This window comes from Triticum aestivum, chromosome 2B (genome assembly GCF_018294505.1).
Source record: "Triticum aestivum cultivar Chinese Spring chromosome 2B, IWGSC CS RefSeq v2.1, whole genome shotgun sequence".
Classification (NCBI taxonomy): domain Eukaryota; kingdom Viridiplantae; phylum Streptophyta; class Magnoliopsida; order Poales; family Poaceae; genus Triticum; species Triticum aestivum.
In genome coordinates this window covers 517,119,692-517,143,559 of record NC_057798.1, presented here as the reverse complement: position 1 = coordinate 517,143,559, position 23,868 = coordinate 517,119,692, and positions in this window count along the sequence as shown.

Genomic DNA, 23,868 nt, shown 5'->3' with positions numbered 1-23,868 from the left:
TTGCATCCTGGAGGGTTGTCGGCCAGAAGAAACCTTGCCGGAAGGCCTTGCCGGCAAGTGCTCTTGCGCCAATGTGGTGACCACATATGCCTCCGTGTATCTCCGCCAACAGCTCTTGTCCTTCTTCCCGGGAAATGCACTTCAATTTCACTCCGTTGAATCTTCTTCTGTACAGTATGTCATCGACAAACTGGTACATACTAGATTGCCGGGCTACTTTCTCCGCTGCTTCTTGCTCCTCGGGAAGTTCTCCTGTTTGAAGGAATTGGACGATCTGTTGTGCCCATGTCGGAGCTTGTGGCTCGACGACAAGGACTAAAGGCGCAAATGCTGCTGCGGGAACATCCGCTTCTACGGCAAGAATCTGGGATCCTGCCGGAGCATGATGCTCCCCAGCAAGCGTGTCCGGACACAGCTTGTCGGGATCGTCTGCTTCAACGAAACAAACCCTGGAGCTTGTCGGAGCAGACTGCTCCTCAGCACTTTCTGTGTTGATCCTGGGGACTTTCTTGGCGGCGGCTTCGGGGAGCTCTGCCGGAAAGTAGTCACCAGTAATCAACTTTCTCTTCTTGCTCTGTCCAGTTGATGGTGTTACAGATGGTTGAGTTAGCTTGAGCACAAAAATTCCTGGTTCCACAGGTGACTTGAGTGCAGCACACTTTGACAGGCCATCTGCTATGTCATTCTGAGCTCTTGGAACATGTTCCATCTGCAGGCCGTCAAAATGTTCTTCTAGCTTTCTCACTTCATCGATGTAAGCTTCCATCAAGGGACTCTGATAATCTTTGTTAACTTGGTGGACGACAAGCTGCGAGTCACCCCTGACAATAAGCTTTTTGATCCCAAGTTCAGCTGCGATCCTGAGTCCGGCAAGCAAGCCTTCATACTCTGCAGTATTGTTTGTTGCTTGCTCCTTGGGAAAGTGCATTTGGATCACGTACTTGAGGTGCTCTCCGGTGGGTGCGACAAGTAGTACGCCTGCACCGGCGGCTTGCAGCGAGAAGGCACCGTCAAAGTACATGATCCATTCCTTGCTTGCTTCCTTGACGGGGATGCTCTTCTCCGGAGTTTCTTCATCGGGTGTTGGCGTCCACTCTGCTATGAATTCTGCCAATGCTCGGCTCTGGATAGTTGAGGTACTCTCAAACTTGAGGCCAAAGCTTGACAATTCCTGTGCCCACTCGACAATCCTGCCTGTTGCTTCTGGATTCTGCAGTATCCTCTTCAACGGAAAGCGAGTGACGACTGTGATCTCATGTGCTTGAAAGTAATGGTGCAGCTTCCTCGAGGCCATGAGTAGGCCGAAAAGCAACTTCTGCACACCAGAGTACCTTGATCTAGCCCCCTGTAGAAGGGAACTGACAAAGTAAACTGGGCGCTGCACCATCTTCTTCTGTTTTTCTTCCGGCAACTGTACAGATCTATCCTTGCCGGAGCCAGAACTTGTCGGGGAAGACCCTGCTTATCGCTGGACTCGCTTGCCGCGGTCGCTGGCTCATCATCTGCCTCCCTCTCCGCAACTAACGCAGCACTAACCACTTGATTGGTTGCCGCAAGATATAGTAGCAACTTCTCTTGTGGCTTAGGTGCGACAAGCGTTGGAGCGGAGGATAGGTATCTCTTCAAGTCCTGCAGCGCAGCCTCCGCTTCTGGAGTCCATTTCATTGGACCTACCTTTTTCAAGATTTTGAAAAATGGCAGGGCGCGCTCAGCAGACTTAGAGATGAACCTACTGAGAGCAGCAACACAGCCGGCAAGCCTTCGCACGTCCTTGACTCGCTTCGGTGCTTCGATCTGCTCAATTGCTTTGATCTTGTCGGGATTGGCTTCAATCCCTCTCTGAGATACAAAGAATCCGAGAAGCTTGCCGGAAGGAACTCCAAACACACACTTCTCGGGATTCAACTTGAGATTGATCTTGCGCAGATTTGTGAAGGTCTTGTCCAAGTCTTGGATCAAAGTCTCTTTGTCCTTGCTCTTGACCACTATGTCATCCATGTAAGCTTCCACATTTCTGTGCAGCTGTGGTTCAAAAGCATGACTGACTACTCTTGCAAATATTGAGCCAGCATTCTTTAGTCCGAAAGGCATCCGTACAAAGCAGTACGTGCCACATGGAGTAATGAATGCGGTTTTCTCCTCATCCTCTTCTGCCATTTAGATCTGATGATATCCTGAGTATGCATCAAGGAACGAAAGCAGATCACATCCTGCTGTGCAGTCGACAATTGGTCGATGCGCGGCAAGGGAAATGGATCCTTGGGACAAGCTTTATTAACATCAGTGAAGTCAATACAAAGCCTCCACTTCCCGTTTGCCTTGCGCACGACTACTGGATTGGCTAACCACGTTGGATGGAGCACTCCTCGGACCAGGCCTGCTGCTTCCAATTTCTTGATCTCTTCAGCAATGAACTCTTGACGCTCTACTGCTTGTTTTTTGACTCTCTGCTTGACGGGCCACGCGTGAGGGCAGACGGCAAGGTGGTGCTCAATTACTTCCCTGGGAACACCGGGGATGTCAGATGGTTGCCATGCAAACACGTCGACATTCGCCCGCAGGAAAGCAACGAGCGCGCTTTCCTATTTAGGATCAAGCGTGGCACTGATGGTGAAGGTACCACCAGTGCCGTCCTCCTTGGCGGCCACTTTCTTGGTCTCTGGTGAAGCTGTCTTTGCCTTCTTGCACTTGCCGGTGGAGCTCGATGGTGCGTCCTCGACGGTAGCGCAGCACTCCGAAGAGGTGCGCTTGCCGGAGTGGGCATCAGAGCTACTCTTGCCGGACTTGGTCTTCTTCTTCTTCCCCCCGGGAGCTTCAGCGGCAAGTGGGTTGGGCTCTGCTGCGGCTGCTGCTTCCCGGTAGATCTTGTCGGTACAGATGAGTGCATCCTTCTTGTCGCCTTGGACAGAAATGACACTTATCGGACCAGGCATCTTGAGCACATTGTAGGCGAAGTGAGAGGCTGCCATGTACTTGGCAAGCGCTGGACGGCCAAGTATCCCATTGTAGGGCAATGGGAAATCAGCAACGTCAAACGTGACCCTCTCTGTCCTGAAATTCAGCTCGCTGCCAAAAGTCACTGGCAGTGTAATCTTCCCCTTCGGCTTGCTCCTTCCCGGATTTATCCCTTGAAATGTACCAGTCTCTTCGAGCTCGCTGTCGGGGATCTGGAGCTTCTTGAGCACCGCGGAGGAGATCAGATTCAGGCCGGCCCCGCCGTCAACCAACATCTCTGTGACCTTGAGGTTGCGGACTGTTGGCGAAACCAACATTGGCAAGCACCCGACCGCAGTGATACGATCAGGGTGGTCCTCAACGTCGAAGATGATGGGCGTGCTGGACCACTTCAGGGGCTTGCGCGATTCAACGGACGGTTCTGCTGCGCTCACTTCTCGCACCCACTGTTTGAGTTGGCGGTGCGAGGTGTGCAGAGAAGCACCGCCGTCGACGCACAACACCTCTGTTGCCTTCTGGAACTCCTGCTCGTCAGTCTCATCTTCCTCCATTTCATCGTCTTCATCTTCGTCTTCGTCCTTGTCGCGGCCACGGGGAGGTCTGTCTCCTTGCCGCGGCTTGGCCTTGCCGCGCCGCCCTCCCCGGGCGGGAAGCTTCTTGCCGGATCCTCCCCCGCCTTCCCGGGCCTTCTCCTTGTCGCGACGCTCATATTCAGCTTTCTGTAGCTCCGCCATCTGCTCAACTTTCTTGCAGGCTTGGAGGTCATGGCCCTTGGTGCGGTGGATCTTGCAATATTGCTTGTCGGAGCCATCCTGCTTGTCGACGGCCACCATAGCCTCGCCGGAGTCACCAGCTTTGGCCTTGTCGGAGCCGCCTCCGTCGCCGGACTGCTCAACAACTAGCACATCCTTAGCCTTTCTCTTTCTGTTATTCTGCCTCTGGTTCTTCTTTGCCGGGGCGGCGTCCTCACTGTCAGATCCTTATGCTCCTGCATTCTCTCCGGGGATTCTCCTCCCCTCCTCAGCCCGTGCACACTTGTCGGCCAGAGCATAGAGCTCGCTGACATCTCTGATCTTGCACATCGCCATCTCCTCCCTCATCCTGCAGTTTCGCACGTTCTGATGGTACGCGCTGATAACTGCGGCAGGGTGGACGTCTGGGATGTTGCGCTGCACCTGGCTGAATCTCTGTATGTACTTGCGCAGGGGTTCTCCTTCCTTCTGGGCGAGCAAGTGAAGGTCACTCTCCTGGCCATGGGGCTTGTGGCCGCCTGTGAAGGCGCCGACAAACTGATGGCACAGGTCCGCCCACGAAGACATGGAGTTGTCCGGCATGTGCATGAGCCAAGATCTGACGTTGGGCTTGAGCACCAGCGGGAAGTAGTTGGCGAGGATCTTCTCGTCGCGTCCTCCGGCAGCCTGCACCGCTATGGTGTAGACGTTGAGGAACTCCGACGGATGTATCCCGCCATCGTACTTCTCGGGTACGTCTGGCTTGAAGTTCTTGGTACTGGGCCACTGGACTTGCCGCAGCTCACGGGTGAACGCAGGGCAACCTGCCGCGTACGGCAAGTCGCCTGGTTCCCCTGGCGCATGCATATTGACAGTGGGCCCAGCGCGCTGGTCAGATTGACGCCGCGCTTCTCTTCTGCGCTCGATGCGAGTACGAGCATCTTCATGTCATCGTTCTTGGAAAACGTGGCGTTGATCGCGGCGAGCTCGCGGGTCCGACGACGCGGTGGAGTCGGCGTCGAGGTTAGCCTGGCGAGTCGGCGACCTTGGCCTTTGGGGCGGGGAGTGCACGGTGGTGGCACCCCCAGCGGTCTTGTCAGCGTCGGCTTGCGCCTGAGCGTCTTGCCGCAGCTTCGACGTGCTCGTTTGCCGGGGCTTGTCGGCGTGGTGAAGCCAATGAGGCTATAAATGGCGGCCCTCCAGTCGTCGATCTTGTCCGGCGCCGGAGGGTAATCTAGGAGCAGCTGGGCTCGGGCCAGCACTTCCTCTGGAGTCTTGGGTGGCGGTGGTGAGCGGCGCGAGGTGCGGGACATGCTCAAACTCCTAACAGTGTTAGAAGGAGCAGCATCTCGCCCAGGCGACCGCACTGCGCTCGTGCCAGCGTGTTGACGTGTATGTTGGCCTGGAGCGTCCCGCGACCCACCAGCTTTGCCTTGTTCCAACGCGAGCACGGCGCCAGGAGCACCATGGCGTTGTCGATCTTGCACCTCCTGAGAGGGGTGCGGTGGATGTGCAGACGCTGAACCTTGTGGGGCCTTGTCCTTGGACCGGGTGACGATGTGAGTCCCCCCGGCGGCTCCCGCTCCTCCGCCGGCGTCCACCCCACCGCCCGTTTGCTCCGGTGGCGGTAGGATATCCGCAGACGGAGCGGCCACCTCTGTAGTCTTCTTCTTCGGTGGCATGTCGATGAAGATGTTGATGTAGCGCGCGTAGACGCTGGATCAGATGCGCACGACCTCGACGCTCCCCTACCTGGCGCGCCAAAGATGTCGTGGGTTTCTGTGGAAGCACGAGCACCTATGGGGCAGGGGGCCCCTTCTGGTCCGGCAAGGGAGCGGAGGGCGCACGCAGAGCAGATCGAGGCGGGTACACGCGGGGGATCTTTACCCAGCTTCGGAGCTCTCCAGAGAGATAAAACTCCTACTGCTGCTTTGTGTTCTTATTTGTTCTTGCTCCAGAACGTGGGTATGATGTGGTGTTGAATGAGTCGAATGAACCGACTACGGAACCGAAATTCCGAACCCCTTCTACGTGCGCATGGGCCTCCTTTTTATAGTCTAAAGGGGTCACCGACAGGTGGCAGCGTAGAAAGAGGGGTAGAAAGGTAAAAACGCAGGTTGGTACAACTGCTACCAACAGTGTCCCCTACCTAACTCTGACGGCAGGGGACAAGGGCATTTAATGCCCGTCCGGTCGCCCCAACAGTGCAAGGAAGCGACCGTTAGGGGCGCCACCGATCGCCACGATGGCCTCCTTGTCAGCTTCGCTTGCCACCTCGCACTGCATAGCTGCACAGCGCCTCGCCACGTGCTCCTGGGATGGTCCTGGGGTGACACGTCGTTGGATGCGCTGGAGCTTGGGTGCAGAGTGGCAGCCTTGCCGCGGCAAGCGTCTTGCCGTGGCCGTTTGTCTTGTCGCACCAGCGAGCTTGCCGCCCGCCGGGCCTTGCCGGAACGCGCGGGGCGTCGCGGCAAGTTTCTAGAAGTGCCTTAGTTGGCCTTCTCGGCAAGCTCCTCTTGACGTGGTCTTTGTCCTTCCCGGCAAGCTCCTCTTGCCGGGGTCTCGTACTTCCCGGCAAGCTCCTCTTGCCGGGGCCTTGTCTTCTTAGTTAATACTTTGTTCTTGAACGGCAGTAATGGGAGTGGCGGAGGATCTTGGCGGGCGCCCGGCAAGCCTTGCCGCGGGACGCTGCGACTGCCCGTGCACAAGTTCGGGGTACTAAGGTACCCCTACTTTAGTACACCGACACCTCGTGGCCTCCCCGGGCACCGTCTCGCGTTGATTCTTGCTCCCAAAAATCACAAATATTCCAAAATAATTCTCCATCTGTTTTTATCCCATTTGGACTCTGTTTGATGTTGGGTTTCTGGTAACATAAAACATGCAACAAACAGGAATTGGCTCTGGGCACTGGATCAATATGTTAGTCCCCAAAAAATAGTATAAAAAGTTGCCAAAAGTATGTGAAAGTTGAATAATATTGGCATGGAATAATCAAAAATTATAGATAAGATGGAGACGTATTAGGGTGCGGGCTTGTGTACGGCATTACTAACCGCTCTGTCTCGACCACGAGGTGGTTGGTTCGACATGTCGGCCGTATTGTTTTTCGGTGGTATAGGTGCGATATGCTCGTTGTTGAATTCGGGCAGCAGCTTACGTTTAGGATAGCTCTTTGTTTGGCGGTTACCGCCGTATTTTTCCTCGGCATTTAGCACTTCGTTCCATTTGTTGTTGAGCGTATCCTATGCGGCTTTAAGCTGTTGCTTCTGCTTTTCAGGCTCCTTGCCGTGGCGATAAGCCGTAGCTGGAGGCGTTCTTGTTCTAATGGTCCTTCTGGGATGACAAATTCCTCATCGCCCAGGCTGATCTCTTCTTCAGAGACAAGTTGGTAACTGCTGTCTTCGGCGTCGCTGTGGTCGGACATCATCTCTGGACTGTGTTCGCCGTCCTCTTGCCCGCCCTGCTCCAACGCTGGGTCTGTGGAGTCTTCGTTGTTTTCGGCATCATCCGGACTGGTATTTTCTCCGGTGATGGTATTGTTGTTTTTAATACGGCGTGGCTTAGAGCGGCGCCATTGTCGGCGCTTCGGCTGTTTCTCAGGAGGTTTATCCTCGACTGGTTTTTCATCGTCGCCATTATTTTCTTTTGGTGTATCCACCATGTATATGTCATACGAGGAAGTGGCTGTCCAACACCCTGTAGGCAGTGGTTCCTGGTCCTCTCCGTCATCGTCGTCCATACCGTCGATGTCTTCGGAGTCGTAGTCAAGCACGTCAGTTAAGTCGTCGACAGTGGCTATAAAGTGGGTGGTGGGTGGGACACAAAATTCTTCATCATCCACTTCCCACTCGAGCCGGACATAGTTCGGCCAAGGGTTCTCCGACAAGGAGAGGGATTTTAAAGAGCTCAACACATCGCCAAAAGGCGAGTGCTGGAAGATATCTGCAGAGCTGAACTCCAAGACCAGTGCCCAATCGGGTTTGATGGGAGCAGATGCACGCGGTCTGGAACCCATGGCCGGAAACGAGTCCGAGGTTCCATTAACACTAGCCCAGCTCGATGTTGGGTCTGTGTGCGGATCGAGCGCCGCTGAGTCTGTGGCCTCCATGGCGGGGTTAAGCTTCCCGTCTTCGGACGACACAGTCCGCTCCGGCTCTAGGGCCGGGGCGTCCATAGCCGCTATCTCCTGCGTGTGGCCCGATGACAGATCTAGGTCATGTTCATCGTGGTGGCCGGGGACAGCCGTCATGGGCTCAAACCCGTCGAAGATCAAGTCTCCACGGATATCGGCAACAAAATTCAGGCTCCCGAATCTGACCTAATGGCCAGGGGCGTAGCTATCGATCTATTCTAGATGGCCAAGTGAGTTGGCCCGCAGTGTGAAGCCACCAAATACGAGGATTTGTCCGGGGAGAAAAATCTCTCCTTGGACTGTGCTTTTGTAGATGATTGATGGAGCCATCAAGCCTATCTTCGACGACACAACGGAACTCCCAATGAAAGCACCAATGTTGGTGTCAAAACCGGCGGATCTCGGGTAGGGGGTCCCGAGCTGTGTGTCTAAGGCTAATGGTAACAGGAGGCGGGGAACACAATGTTTACCCAGGTTCGGGCCCTCTCTATGGAGGTAATACGCTACTTCCTGCTTGATTGATCTTGATGAATATTAGTATTACAAGAGTTGATCTACCACGAGATCGTAATTGCTAAACCCTAGAAGTCTAGCCTATGAGGTTATGATGATTGTGGCTAAACCCTAGAAGTCTAAATCCTCCGGTTTATATAGACACCAGGGGGGCTAGGGTTGTACAAGGTCAGTTACAGAGAAAGGAATCTACATATCTGAATTGCCAAGCTTTCCTTCCACGCAAAGGAGAGTCCGATCCGAACACGGGACGAAGTCTTCTATCTTGTATCTTAATAGTCCAACAGTCCGGCCAAATTATATAGTCCGGCTGTCCGAGGACCCCTTAGTCCAGGACTCCCTCAATGGGAATATATAGGTGAAAGAATTAGGTCATGAGTGTCACTGGGGGCCCACAAGGGTGGGGGCGCGCCCTACCCCCCTAGGCACGCCCTCCGTACTTGTGACCGCCTCGTGGCTCCTCTGACTTCATCTCCAAGTCTCCTGGTTGTCTTCTCGTCCAAGAAAACTCATCACGAAGGTTTCATTCCGTTTGGACTGCGTTTGGTATTCCTTTTCTGCGAAACTCAAAAACAAGGAAAAAAACAGAAACTAGCACTGGGCTCTAGGTTAATAGGTTAGTCCCAAAAATAATATAAACTAGCATATTAATGCGTATAAAACATCCAAAACAGATAATATAATAGCATGGACAATCAAAAATTATAGATAAATTGGATACACATCATGCATCCCCAAGCTTAATTCCTGCTCGTCCTCGAGTAGGTAAATGATAAAAATAGAATTTTTGATGTGGAATGCTACCCAACATATTTATCCGTGTAATTTTCTTTATTGTGGCATGATTGTTCAAATCCATGAGATTCAAAACAAAACTTTAATATTGACATAAAAACAATAATACTTCAAGCATACTAACAAGGCAATTATGTCTTCTCAAAACAACATGGCCAAAGAAAGCTTATCCCTACAAAATCATATAGTCTGTCTATGCTCCATCTTCATCACAAAAAAAATTTAAATCATGCACAACCCCGATGATAAGCCGAGAAATTGTTTCATACTTTTGATGTTCTCAAACTTTTTCAACTTCCATGCAATAAATAAGCGTGAGCCATGGACATAGCACTATAGGTGGAAGAGAATATGGTGGTTGTGGAGAAGACAAAAAGAAGGAAATAGTCTCACATCAACTAGGCGTATCAACGGTCTATGGAGATGCCCATCAATAGATATCAATGTGAGTGAGTAGGGATTGCCATGCAACGGATGCACTAGAGATATAAGTTTATGAAGGTGATACGTCTCCAACGTATTTATAATTTTTGATTGTTCCATGATATTATATTACCCCTTTTGGATGTTTATGGGCTTTACACATTTATATCATTTTGAGGACTAACCTACTAACCGGAGGCCCAACCCATATTGCAGTTTTTTTGCCTATTTCAGTATTTCGAAGAAAAGGAATATCAAAGGGAGTCCAAACGGAATGAAACCTTCGGGGCGTGATTTTTGGAACACGTGATCCAGAGGACTTGGAGTGAAGGCTAAGAAGCTGCCGAGGCTCCCACGAGATAGGAGGGCGCCCCTCCGCCCCCCCCCCCCCCCCCCGGTAGGGCGCGCCCCTTGTCTCGTGGGCCCCTCAGGAAGCCACCGACGTACTTCTTCCTCCTATATATACCTACGTACCCCGAAAACATCCAGGAGCAGGACGAAACACAATTTCCACCACCGTAACCTTCTGTATCCGTGAGATCTCATATTGGAGACTTCGCCGGCACTCTGCCGGAGGGGGGATCGATCATGGAGGGCCTCTACATCAACATCCTTGCCCCTCCGATGAGTTGTGAGTAGTTTACCACAGACCTACGGGTCCATAGTTATTAGCTAGATGGCTTCTTCTCTCTTTTTGGATCTCAATACAATGTTCTCCCTGAGGGAGTCCCGAACTAGGGGGTGTCCGGATAGCCGAACTATCATCTTCGGCCGGACTCATGGACAGTGAAGATACAAGATTGAAGACTTCGTCCCGTGTCCGGATGGGACTTTCCTTGGCGTGGAAGGCAAGCTTGGCAATACGGTTATGTAGATCTTCTACCATTGTAACCGACTCTGTGTAACCCTAACCCTCTTTGGTGCCTATATAAACCGGAGGGTTTTAGTCCGTAGGACGAAGAACAATCATAACATAGGCTAGCTTCTAGGGTTTAGCCTCTCTGATCTCGTGGTAGATCTACTCTTGTACTACCCATATCATCAATATCAATCAAGCAGGAGTACGGTTTTACCTCCATCGAGCGGGCCCAAACCTGGGTAAAAACATCGTGTCCCTTGTCTCCTGTTACCATCCGCCTAGACGCACAGTTCGGGACCCCCTACCCGAGATCCGCCAGTTTTGACACCGACATTGGTGCTTTCATTGAGAGTTCCTCTGTGCCGTCGCCATCAGGAAGGATGCCCCGTCCCGTCTTTAAAGACAGCACTGTGGCTAAAAGAGCTTTGGCTATCGGCCAAACTCTCCGGATAGGCGGTTTCCTTATGACCGCATGTTCGACCGCCGCACCGATGATGACTTCTCGGGTCATCGAAAGCAATCTTCTCGTCAACTCGGAACTCACCGAGCAGTTAGATCCGATGGAGCTCTCTTCCTTAAATGAGCTCTTGGATCGCATCGCCGCCCTGGGAGTCGCTACAGACTATGATCAGATTGGGCTTAAACCCGATCTAAGGAAGATTAACTCTCCCCAGGTTACCCACCACATTGCTGTGGTAGAGGAACAATGCGGCAACCCTTCTTCTATCTTAAGGACTAGTTACGTCCGGATTCCTGATCCCTCCATGCCGGATTCCCATGGAGGGGAGGACGTCACTCAAGCCCTAAACCTAAAGTCAGGCAGCGGGCTAGATTCATTGGACAACATCCAAGAACCCAAGCTTCCAAGTTTGGAAACTACTTGGCCCCTGAGTTTTAAAGTGGACGGGGTTCCGAATTTAATTCCACCCGCCCAGTCAAACATAAGCGATCTATCCAAAATCCGGCAAGAGCCCGCAGAAACAGTACATTATTACTGGGCCAGATTCCTCCTGGTCATAAACAGGATAAAGGATTGCCGAGAGGAGGACGCAATTTCATTCTTCTGCAATAATTGCACGGACAAGGGAATCCTCAACGTCGTAAGTCGCCGTGAAATCACAAGCTTCGCTGACTTGGCGTCCATAGTACAAAAGTATTGTGCGATGGAAAGCGCCTGGAAAACCAAAATCAATTTTTGGGACAATCTGGCCCTGAATACAATCCCAGTCTGAAATAAAAAGGTGCATTATCGCCAGGCACCTGGGTTATATACCAAAAAGCAAAAACCCTCTATAGGGCATGTAACCGTATTGGAAGGATGGCTCAATGGACCCTGCAAAATTCATAGTACAGAGGGCGCCACTCCAACTCATAGCCTTAGAGCATGTTGGATACTACGACAGGTGGCCAAAAGCGGTGAAGAGCTTCTAACTCCTGAGCACCAGCCCAAGGATACCAGTACGGTATTAACAGTCTTCGAGACTTTTGCATCACATAATATGCGGAAACGAACACTCCGCAGCCTTGCCGAAGTCTACCAAGTAGCAACAATAAACCCATGGAGTGACACGGCAATTACCTTTAATGCCAGTGACAAACCTAAATTCCGAACAGCCCGAGCACCAGCCGCATTGGTCCTCAGTCCAATAGTGGACGGCTTTCGCCTTACCAAGGTACTCATGTATGGTGGCAGCGGATTGAACCTCATTTACGAGGAAACCCTCAGAAAAATGGAAATAGACTAGAGCCACATTGAGCAAAGTAGCACAACCTTTAGAGGAATAATCCCCAGTCGGGAAGCATGTTGTACAGGAAAAATCACACTGGATGTGGTGTTTGGCACGCCGGATAATTACAGGTCCGAGGAGGTCACGTTCCAAGTGGCCCCGTTCAGCAGCAGATATCATGCTCTATTAGGGCGAGAAGCATTCACAATTTTCCAAGCTATACCCCATTATGGGCACATGAAGCTCAAAATACCCGGGCCCAACGGAATCATCACTCTTGCTAGTGACCCGGACATAGCACTCCGCGCCGAAAACAAGACAGCCGCACTGGCCCTCGAGGCACTATCTGAAGCCCTAGCAGCCGAGGAACTCACTACGCTGCGCTCCATGGTAAATAGGGACGATGTGATACTCGATAAGAGATCCAAGTCCACCTCCTTTAAACCAGCGGACGAAATAGTCAAATTCCAAGTCCATCCAACGGACCCTACAAAAACGACCTCCATTGGGGCACAATTAAACCCTGATGTAGACGCCGCACTACGAGAATTCCTACGCGAAAATTGGGACATCTTTGCCTGGCACCCTTCAGACATGCCAGGAATCCCACGCCGGTTGGCCGAGCACAGCGTAAACATCATAAAAGGATTCAAGCCAGTCAAACAGGCTCTTCGGCGTTTCTTCGAACCCAAGAGACAGGCCATGGGAGAGGAGCTAGCCAAATTATTGGAGGCCGGATTCATCAGAGATATAAAACATCAGGACTGGCTAGCAAACCTGGTGATGGTACCAAAGAAGGACAAATCCTGGCGCCTATGCGTCGATTTTAAAGACCTCAACAAGGCTTTCCCAATGGATCCCTTCCCCCTCCCCCGCATCGATCAAATTATCGATGCTACTGCTGGACATGATTCATTGTGTTTCCTTGACGCATACTCCGGCTACCACCAAATTAAGATGGCAGAGCCCGACCAGGCCGCAACGGCATTCATCACCCCATACGGCCCATTCTGCTTCAACACAATGCCCTTTGGGCTCAAAAACGCCGGCGCAACATATCAGCACATGATTCAGACATGTCTGGCAAACCACATCGGCAAAACTGTGGAGGCATACGTAGACGATGTGGTCGTCAAAACCAAGCACGTCGAAACTCTAGTAGATGATTTGAGGCTCACGTTCGATAATCTCCAAACATATGACATTAAGCTTAACCCGGAAAAATGTGTTTTCGGCATAACAGCCGGAAAGCTCTTGGGCTTCATTGTATCCGGTAGAGGAATTGAAGCAAACCCAGCCAAGATCCAAGCTCTGTCACAATTGGATATCCCAAAGGACCTCAAACAAATACAAAAATTGACGGGATGTGTGGTGGCTTTAAGTCGCTTTATCTCCCGTTTAGGAGAAAAGGCATTACCCCTTTCTCGCCTTCTCCGACGCACCAAACACTTCGAGTGGACGGATGCCACCACGGCCGGACTCGAAGAATTAAAAGTGATATTGGCAACAAATCCGGTCATGGCCGCGCCCAACGTGGGCGAACCAATGCTATTATATATCGCGGCAACTCATCAAGTTGTAAGCGCGGTACTCGTTGTCGAACGAGAAATGGACGGACACAAGTTCCCCCTTCAAAAACCAGTTTACTACGTGTCCACTGTCCTGACTCCATGCAAGTCACGGTACCTGTATTATCAGAAGATAGCGTACGCGGTGTTCATGGCATCCCGGAAGCTGCGACACTACTTTACAGAGTGTTCGATAACAGTAGCCTCCGAAGTACCTCTTAATGACATTATAAACAACCGCGACGCGACGGGCTGGATCGTAAAATGGGCCATTGAGCTCCTCCCGTTCGACATAACCTATAATCCACGGCGAGCTATTAAATCGCAAGTTTTGGCCGACTTCATCGCCGAATGGACTGAAGCCGAACTTGTTGGAAATATGCCCTAGAGGCAATAATAAAAGTATTATTATTATATTTCCTTGTTCATGATAATTGTCTTTTATTCATGCTATAACTGTATTATCCGGAAATCGTAATACACGTGTGAATACATAGACCACAATATGTCCCTAGTGAGCCTCTAGTTGACTAGCTCGTTGTGATCAACAGATAGTCATGGTTTCCTGGCTATGGACATTGGATGTCGTTGATAACGGGATCACATCATTAGGAGAATGATGTGATGGACAAGACCCAATCCTAAGACTAGCACAAAAGATCGTGTAGTTCATTTGCTAGAGCTTTGCCAATGTCAAGTATCTCTTCCTTCGACCATGAGAGCGTGTAACTCCTGGATACCGTAGGAGTGCTTTGGGTGTATCAAACGTCACAACGTAACTGGGTGACTATAAAGGTGCACTACAGGTATCTCCGGAAGTATCTATTGTTTTATGCGGATCGAGACTGGGATTTGTCACTCCGTGTAAACGGAGAGGTATCTCTGGCCCCACTCGGTAGGACATCATCATATGCGCAATGTGACCAAGGAGTTGATCACGGGATGATGTGTTACGGAACGAGTAAAGTGACTTGCCGGTAACGAGATTGAACAAGGTATTGGATACCGACGATCGAATCTCGGGCAAGTAACATACCGATAGACAAAGGGAATTGAATACGGGATTGATTAAGTCCTTGACATCGTGGTTCATCCGATGAGATCATCGTGGAACATGTGGGAGCCATCATGGGTATCCAGATCCCGCTGTTGGTTATTGACCGAAGAACGTCTCGGTCATGTCTACATGTCTCCCGAACCCGTAGGGTCTACACACTTAAGGTTTGATGACGCTAGGGTTATAAAGGAAGTTTGTATGTGGTTACCGAATGTTGTTCGGAGTCCCGGATGAGATCCCGGACGTCACGAGGAGTTCCGGAATGGTCCGGAGGTAAAGATTTATATATGGGAAGTCCTATTTTGGCCACCGGAAAATGTTCGGGATTTTTCGGTATTGTACCGGGAAGGTTCTAGAAGGTTCCAGAGTGGGGCCCACCTGCATGGGGGGACCCACATGGACGTGGGTAGTGGGGGCAAGGCCCCACACCCCTGGTCAAGGCGCACCAAGATCCCCCCTTAGAAGGAATAAGATCATATCCCGAAGGGATAAGATCAAGATCCCTAAAAAAGGGGGATAACAATCGGTGGGGAAAGGAAAGGATGGGATTTCTTTCCTCCCACCTTTTCCAATGCCCCAATGGACTTGGAGGGCAAGAAATAATCCCCCTCCACCCCTATATATAGTGGGGAGGCGCATGGGAGCTAGACCCTTGCCCCTGGCGCAGCCCTCCCCCTCTCCAACTCCACCTCCTCCTGAGTAGTGCTTGGCGAAGCCCTGCAGGATTGCCACGCTCCTCCACCACCATCACGCCATCGTGCTGCTGCTGGACGGAGTCTTCCCAACCTCTCCCTCTCTCCTTTCTGGATCAAGGCATGGGAGACGTCATCGGGTTGTACGTGTGTTGAACGCGGAGGTGCCGTCCGTTCGGCACTAGGATCTCCGGTGATTTGGATCACGACGAGTACGACTCCTTCAACCCCGTTCTCTTGAACGCTTCCGCTTAGAGATCTACAAGGGTATGTAGATGCACTCTCTTACTACTCGTTGTTGGTTTCTCCATAGATAGATCTTGGTGACACGTAGAAAAATTTTGAATTTCTGCTACGTTCCCCAACAGTGGTATCAGAGCCAGGTTTATTGCGTAGATTCTTTGCACGAGTAGAACACAAAGTAGTTGTGGGCGTTGATTTTGTTCAATATGCTTACCGTTACTAGTCCAATCTTGTTTCGACGGTATTGTTGGATGAAGCGGCCCGGACCGACCTTACACGTACTCTTACGTGAGACAGGTTCCACCGATTGACATGCACTTGGTGCATAAGGTGGCTAGCGGGTGCCAGTCTCTCCCACTTTAGTCGGAACGGATTCGATGAAAAGGGTCCTTATGAAGGGTAAATAGCAATTGGCATATCACGTTGTGGTCTTGCGTAGGTAAGAAACGTTCTTGCTAGAAACCCATAGCAGCCACGTAAAACATGCAACAACAATTAGAGGACGTCTAACTTGTTTTTGCAGGGTATGCTATGTGATGTGATATGGCCAAGAAGAATGTGATGAATGATATGTGATGTATGAGATTGATCATGTTCTTGTAATAGGATTCACGACTTGCATGTCGATGAGTATGACAACCGGCAGGAGCCATAGGAGTTGTCTTTATTTATTGTATGACCTGCGTGTCATTGAAGAACGCCATGTAAACTACTTTACTTTATTGCTAAACGCGTTAGTCATAGAAGTAGAAGTAGTCGTTGGCGTGACAACTTCATGAAGACACGATGATGGAGATCATGATGATGGAGATCATGGTGTCGTGCCGGTGACGATGATGATCATGGAGCCCCGAAGATGAAGATCAAAAGGAGCAAAATGATATTGGCCATATCATGTCACTATTTGATTGCATGTGATGTTTATCATGTTTATGCATCTTGTTTGCTTAGGACGACGGTAGTAAATAAGATGATCCCTTACAAAATTTCAAGAAGTGTTCTCCCCTAACTGTGCACCGTTGCTACAGTTCATCTCTTCTAAGCACCACGTGATGATCGGGTGTGATGGATTCTTACGTTCACATACAACGGGTGTAAGACAGTTTTACACAGCGAAAACACATAGGGTTAACTTGACGAGCCTAGCATGTGCAGACATGGCCTCAGAACACGGAGACCGAAAGGTCGAGCATGAGTCGTATGGTAGATACGATCAACATGAAGATGTTCACCGATGATGACTAGTCCGTCTCACGTGATGATCGGACACGGACTAGTTGACTTGGATCATGTGATCACTTAGATGACCAAAGGGATGTCTATCTAAGTGGGAGTTCATAAGATGAACTTAATTATCCTGAACATAGTCAAAAGACCTTTTGCAAATTATGTCGTAAGCTCGCGCTTTAGTTCCACTGTTTAGATATGTTCCTAGAGAAAATATAGTTGAAAGTTGATAGTAGCGATTATGCGATCAGTAGAAAGCTTATGTCCTTAATGCACTGCTCAGTGTGCTGAACCCCAAAACGTCGTTTGTGGATGTTTCGAACATCGAACATACACGTTTTGATAACTACGTGATAGTTCAGTTAAATGGTTTAAGTAGAGGCACCAAAGACGTTTTTCGAAACTTCGCGGAACATATGAGATGTTTCGAGGGCTGAAATTGGGATTTCAGGCTCGTGCCCACGTCAAGAGGTATGAGACCTCCGACGATTTTCTTAGCCTGCAAACTAAGGGAGAAAGCTCAATCGATGAGCTTGTGCTCAGATTGTCTGAGTACAACAATCACTTGAATCAAGTGGGAGTTGATCTTCCAGATGAGATAGTGATGTTTCCCCAAAGTCATTGCCACCAAGCTGCTAGAGCTTCGTGATGAACTATAACATATCAGGGATAGATATGATGATCCTTGAGGTATTCGCGATGTTTGACACCGCGAAAGTAGAAATCAAGAAGGAGCATCAATTGTTGATGGTTGGTGAAACCACTAGTTTCAAGAAGGGCAAGGGCAAGAAGGGATACTTCATGTACGGCAAATCAGCTGCTGCTCCAGTGAAGAAACCCAAGGTTGAACCCAAACCCGAGACTAAGTGCTTCTGTAATAAGGGGAACAGCCACTGGAGCAGAATTACCCTAGATACTTGGTAGATAAGAAGGCTGGCAAGGTCGATAGAAGTATATTGGATATACATTATGTTAATGTGTACTTTACTAGTACTCCTAGTAGCACCAGGGTATTAGATACCGGTTCGGTTGCTAAGTGTTAGTAACTCGAAATAAAGAGCTACGGAATAAACGGAGACTAGCTAAAGGTGAGCTGACGATATATGTTGGAAGTGTTTCCAAGTTTGATATGATCAAGCATTGCACGCTCCCTCTACCATCGAGATTTGGTGTTTGCGTTGAGCATAGACATGATTGGATTATGTCTATTGCAATACGGTTATTCATTTAAAGAGAATAATGGTTACTCTATTTATTTGAATAATACCTTCAATGGTCTTGCACCTAAAATGAATGGTTCATTGAAATCTCGATCGTAGTGATACACATGTTCATGCCAAAAGATAGTAATGATAGTACCACCTATGTGTGGCACTGCCACGTAAGTCATATCGGTATAAAATGCATGAAGAAGCTCCATCTTGATGGATCTTTGGACTCACTCATTTTTGAAAAGTTTGAGACATGCGAACCATGTCTATTGGTATATATGCATGAAGAAACTCCATGCAAATGGACCGTTTGAACTCACTTGATTTTGAATCACTTGAGATATGCAAATCATACCACATGGGCAAGATGACTGAAAAGCCTCGGTTTCAGTAAGATGGAACAAGATAGCAACTTGTTGGAAGTAACACATTTTGATGTGTGTAGTCCAATGAGTGCTGAGGCATGCAGTGAATATCATTATGTTCTTACTTCACAGATGATTCGAGTAGATGTTGAATATATTTACTTGATGAAACACAAGTCTGTATTATTGAATGGTTCAAGTAATTTCAGAGTAAAGTTGAAGATCATCGTGACAAGAGGATAAAATGTCTATGATAAGATCATAGAGATGAGTATCTGAGTTACGAGTTTTGGCACACAATTAAGACATTGTGGAAATTGTTTTGCAATTAATACCGCCTGGAACACCATAGTGTGATGGTGTGTCCGAACATCATAGTTGCACCCTATTGGATATGGTGCGTACCATGATGTCTCTTATCGAATTACCACTATCGTTCATGGGTTAGGCATTAGAGACAACCACATTCACTTTAAATAGGGCACCACGTAATTCCGTTGAGATGACACCGTATGAACTATGGTTTAGAGAAACCTAAGTTGTCGTTTCTTAAAAGTTTGGGGCTGCGACGCTTATATGAAAAAGTTTCAGGTTGATAAGCTCGAACCCAAAGCGGATAAAATGCATCTTCATAGGAAACCCAAAACAGTTTGGTATACCTCCTAATTCAGATCCGAAAGCAATATGGATTGTTTCTTGAATCGGGTCCTTTCTTGAGGAAAAGTTTCTCTCGAAAGAATTGAGTGGGAGGATGGTGGAAACTTGATGAGGTTATTGAACCGTCTCTTCAACTAGTGTGTGGCAGAGCACAGGAAGTTGTTCCTGTGGCACCTACACCAATTGAAGTGGAAGCTCATGATATTGATCATGAAACTTCGGATCAAGTCACTACCAAACCTCGTGGGATGACAAGGATACGTACTACATCAGAGTGGTACGTAATCCTGTCTTGGAAGTCATGTTGCTGGACAACAATGAACCTACGAGCTATGGAGAAGCAATGGTGGGCCCGGATTCCGATAAATGGCTCGAGGCCATAAAAATCCGAGAACGGATCCATGACTTTGGAAGAAATGCTCGATGGTCGTAAGGCTAATGAGTACAGATGGATTTCAAAAGGAAGACGGACAATGATGGTAAATGTCACCATTAAGAAAGCTCGACTTGTCATTAAGATGTTTTCCGACAAGTTCAAGGAGTTGACTACGATGAGATTTTCTCACTCGTAGCGATGCTAAGAGTCTGTTGGAATTATATTCGCGATTACTGCATTATTTATGAAATCTTGCAGATAGGATGTCAAAACATTGTTTCCTTGACGATTTTAATGAGGAAAGGTTGTATGTGATACAACCGGAAGGTTTTGTCAATCCCGAAAGATGCTAATAAGTATGCAAAGCTCCAGCAATCCTTCTAAGGACTGGAGTGAGCATCTCGGAGTTGGAATGTATCCTTTGATGATGAAAAAAAAATTTGGGTTTGTACAAAGTTTATGAGAAACTTGTATTTCCAAAGAAGTGAGTGGGAGCACTATAGAATTTCTGATGAGTATATGTTGTTGACATATTGTTGATCAGAAATGACGTAGAATTTCTGGAAAGCATATAGGGCTATTTTGAAAGTGTTTTTCAATGGAAAGCCTGGATCAAGCTACTTGAACATTGAGCATCAAGATCTATAAGGATAGATCAAAATGCTTGATAATACTTTCAAATGAGCACATACCTTGACATGATCTTGAAGGTGTTCAAGATGGACCAGTCAAAGAAGGAGTTCTTGCCTGAGTTGTAAGGTACGAAGTTAAGACTTAAAGCTCGACCACGGCAGAATAGAGAGAAAGGACGAAGGTCGTCCCCTATGCTTAAGACGTAGGCTCTTCAGTATGCTATGCTGTGTACCGCACCTGAAGTGTGCCTTGCCATGAGTCAGTCAAGGGGTACAAGAGTGATCCAAGAATGGCTCACAGGACAGCGGTCAAAGTTATCCTTAGTAACTAGTCGACTAAGGAATTTTCTCGATTATGGAGGTGGTAAAAGAGTTCGTCGTAAAGGTTACGACGATGCAAGCTTGACACCTATCCGGATAGCTCTGAGTAGAGAGACCGGATACATATAATGGAGCAATAATTTAGAATAGCTCCAAGTAGAACAGTTGTTTGGAATAGCTCCAAATAGAGCGTGGTAGCTGCGTCTAGGAGATGACATAGAGATTTGTAAAACACACACGGTTCTGAAAGGTTCGGACCCGTTGACTAAAACCTCTCTCACAAGCAACATGATCAAACCTAAAACTCATTGAGTATTAATCACATAGTGATGTGAACTAGACTACTGATTCTAGTAAACTCTTGGGTGTTAGTCACATGGCGATGTGACCTGTGAGTGTTAATCACATGGCGATGTGAACTAGATTATTGACTCTAGTGCAAGTGGGAGACTATTGGAAATATGCCCTAGAGGCAATAATAAAAGTATTTATATTTCCTTGTTCATGATAATTGTCTTTTATTCATGCTATAACTGTATTATCCGGAAATTGTAATACACGTGTGAATACATAGACCACAATATGTCCCTAGTGAGCCTCTAGTTGACTAGCTCGTTGTGATCAACAGATAGTCATGGTTTCCTGGCTATGGACATTGGATGTCGTTGATAACGGGATCACATCATTAGGAGAATGATGTGATGGACAAGACCCAATCCTAAGACTAGCACAAAAGATCGTGTAGTTCATTTGCTAGAGCTTTGCCAATGTCAAGTATCTCTTCCTTCGACCATGAGAGCGTGTAACTCCTGGATACCGTAGGAGTGCTTTGGGTGTATCAAACGTCACAACGTAATTGGGTGACTATAAAGGTGCACTACAGGTATCTCCTAAAGTATCTATTGTTTTATGCGGATTGAGACTGGGATTTGTCACTCCGTGTAAACGGAGAGGTATCTCTGGGCCCACCCGGTAGGACATCATCATATGCGCAATGTGACCAAGGAGTTGATCACGGGATGATGTGTTACGGAAAGAGTAAAGTGACTTGCCAGTAACGAGATTGAACAAGGTATTGGATACCGACGATCGAATCTCGGGCAAGTAACATACCGATAGACAAAGGGAATTGAATACGGGATTGATTAAGTCCTTGACATCGTGGTTCATCCAATGAGATCATCGTGGAACATGTGGGAGCCATCATGGGTATCCAGATCCCGCTGTTGGTTATTGACCGGAGAACGTCTCGGTCATGTCTACATGTCTCCCGAACCCGTAGGGTCTACACACTTAAGGTTCGATGACGCTAGGGTTATAAAGGAAGTTTGTATGTGGTTACCGAATGTTGTTCGGAGTCCCGGATGAGATCCCGGACGTCACGAGGAGTTCCAGAATGGTCCGGAGGTAAAGATTTATATATGGGAAGTCCTATTTTGGCCACCGGAAAATGTTCGGGATTTTTCGGTATTGTACCGGGAAGGTTCTAGAAGGTTCCGGAGTGGGGCCCACCTGCATGGGGGGACCCACATGGACGTGGGTAGTGGGGGCAAGGCCCCACACCCCTGGTCAAGGCGCACCAAGATCCCCCCTTAGAAGGAATAAGATCATATCCCGAAGGGATAAGATCAAGATCCCTAAAAAGGGGGGATAACAATCGGTGGGGAAAGGAAAGGATGGGATTTCTTTCCTCCCACCTTTTCCAATGCCCCAATGGACTTGGAGGGCAAGAAATAATCCCCCTCCACCCCTATATATAGTGGGGAGGCGCATGGGAGCTAGACCCTTGCCCCTGGCGCAGCCCTCCCCCTCTCCAACTCCACCTCCTCTTGAGTAGTGCTTGGCGAAGCCCTGCAGGATTGCCACGCTCCTCCACCACCATCACGCCGTCGTGCTGCTGCTGGACGGAGTCTTCCCAACCTCTCCCTCTCTCCTTGCTGGATCAAGGCATGGGAGACGTCACCGGGCTGTACGTGTGTTGAACGCGGAGGTGCCGTCCGTTCGGCACTAGGATCTCCGGTGATTTGGATCACGACGAGTACGACTCCTTCAACCCCGTTCTCTTGAACGCTTCCGCTTAGCGATCTACAAGGGTATGTAGATGCACTCTCTTACTACTCGTTGTTGGTTTCTCCATAGATAGATCTTGGTGACACGTAGGAAAATTTTGAATTTCTGCTACGTTCCCCAACAGAACCTAAAGAGTACGGCGCATATTCCAACTGGATCATGCACTTCGACGACTCAAAAATGTTGGCTGGTATGGGGGCTGGCGTCGTCCTGACGTCCCCAACCGGAGATACGGTTCAATACGTACTCGAGATAATGTATACGGACTCCAATAACGCAGCCGAATACGAGGCCCTTCTACATGGCCTCCGAATGGCAATCTCCATGGGCATTCAACGCCTAGAGGTGCGCGGGGACTCGAACCTCCCGATATCCCAAATAAATGGAGACTTCGATGCCAAGGATCCGAAAATGGCAGCTTATCGCAACGCCGTCCTAAAAATGTCATCTTGGTTTGAGGGGCTCGAATTTCACCATATAGCCTGGGATAACAACCAGGCAGCAGATGTATTGGCACGCATTGGCGCAAAGCGCGACGCCGTCCCTCCCAACATCTTCCTAGAGAGGCGGTTCAAGCCATCCGTACTATGGGAGGGGGAATCCGGAAATAATAACCCGGACCCAACCGCACTGCCCGACACCGAACATTCTAACACAATTGGCGGTTCTGCCATCGAAGTAACATCCTCAGCCCACATAATAATGGCAGTCATTGCCCCGTGGACGGAACCATTCCTAGCCTACCTAACCAGGCAGGAACTTCCCGAGGACCAAACGAGGCCCGTTGCATAGTGCGGCGATCTAAAGCCTATAAGGTCCATGAGGGAGAGCTTTACAAGGAAAGCACAACCAGAGTCCTTCAAAGGTGTATCTCCAAAGAGGAAGGGCGGAACCTTCTGGCTGGAATTCATGCCAGACTCGGCGGGCACCACGCCGCAGCCCGGGCCCTTGTAGGCAAGGCCTTCCGTACAGGATTTTATTAGCCGACGGCCCGGGCAGATGCTCAGGACTTAGTCCAACGATGTGTCGGTTGCCAGCTCTTTGCTAATCAAAGCCACATGCCACCCACTGCCCTCAAAACTATACCCATAACATGGCCCTTTGCGGTCTGGGGGCTTGACATGGTTGGACCCCTTAAAGGAGGAACCCACAAGAAAAAATACCTACTGGTCATGGTGGATAAATTCACCAAATGGATAGAGGCCAAACCTGTTAAGACGGCCGAATCCGGACCGGTGATAGACTTCATATCAGGGGTCGTACACCGTTACGGCGTCCTCCATAGCATCATCACTGATAACGACACGAACT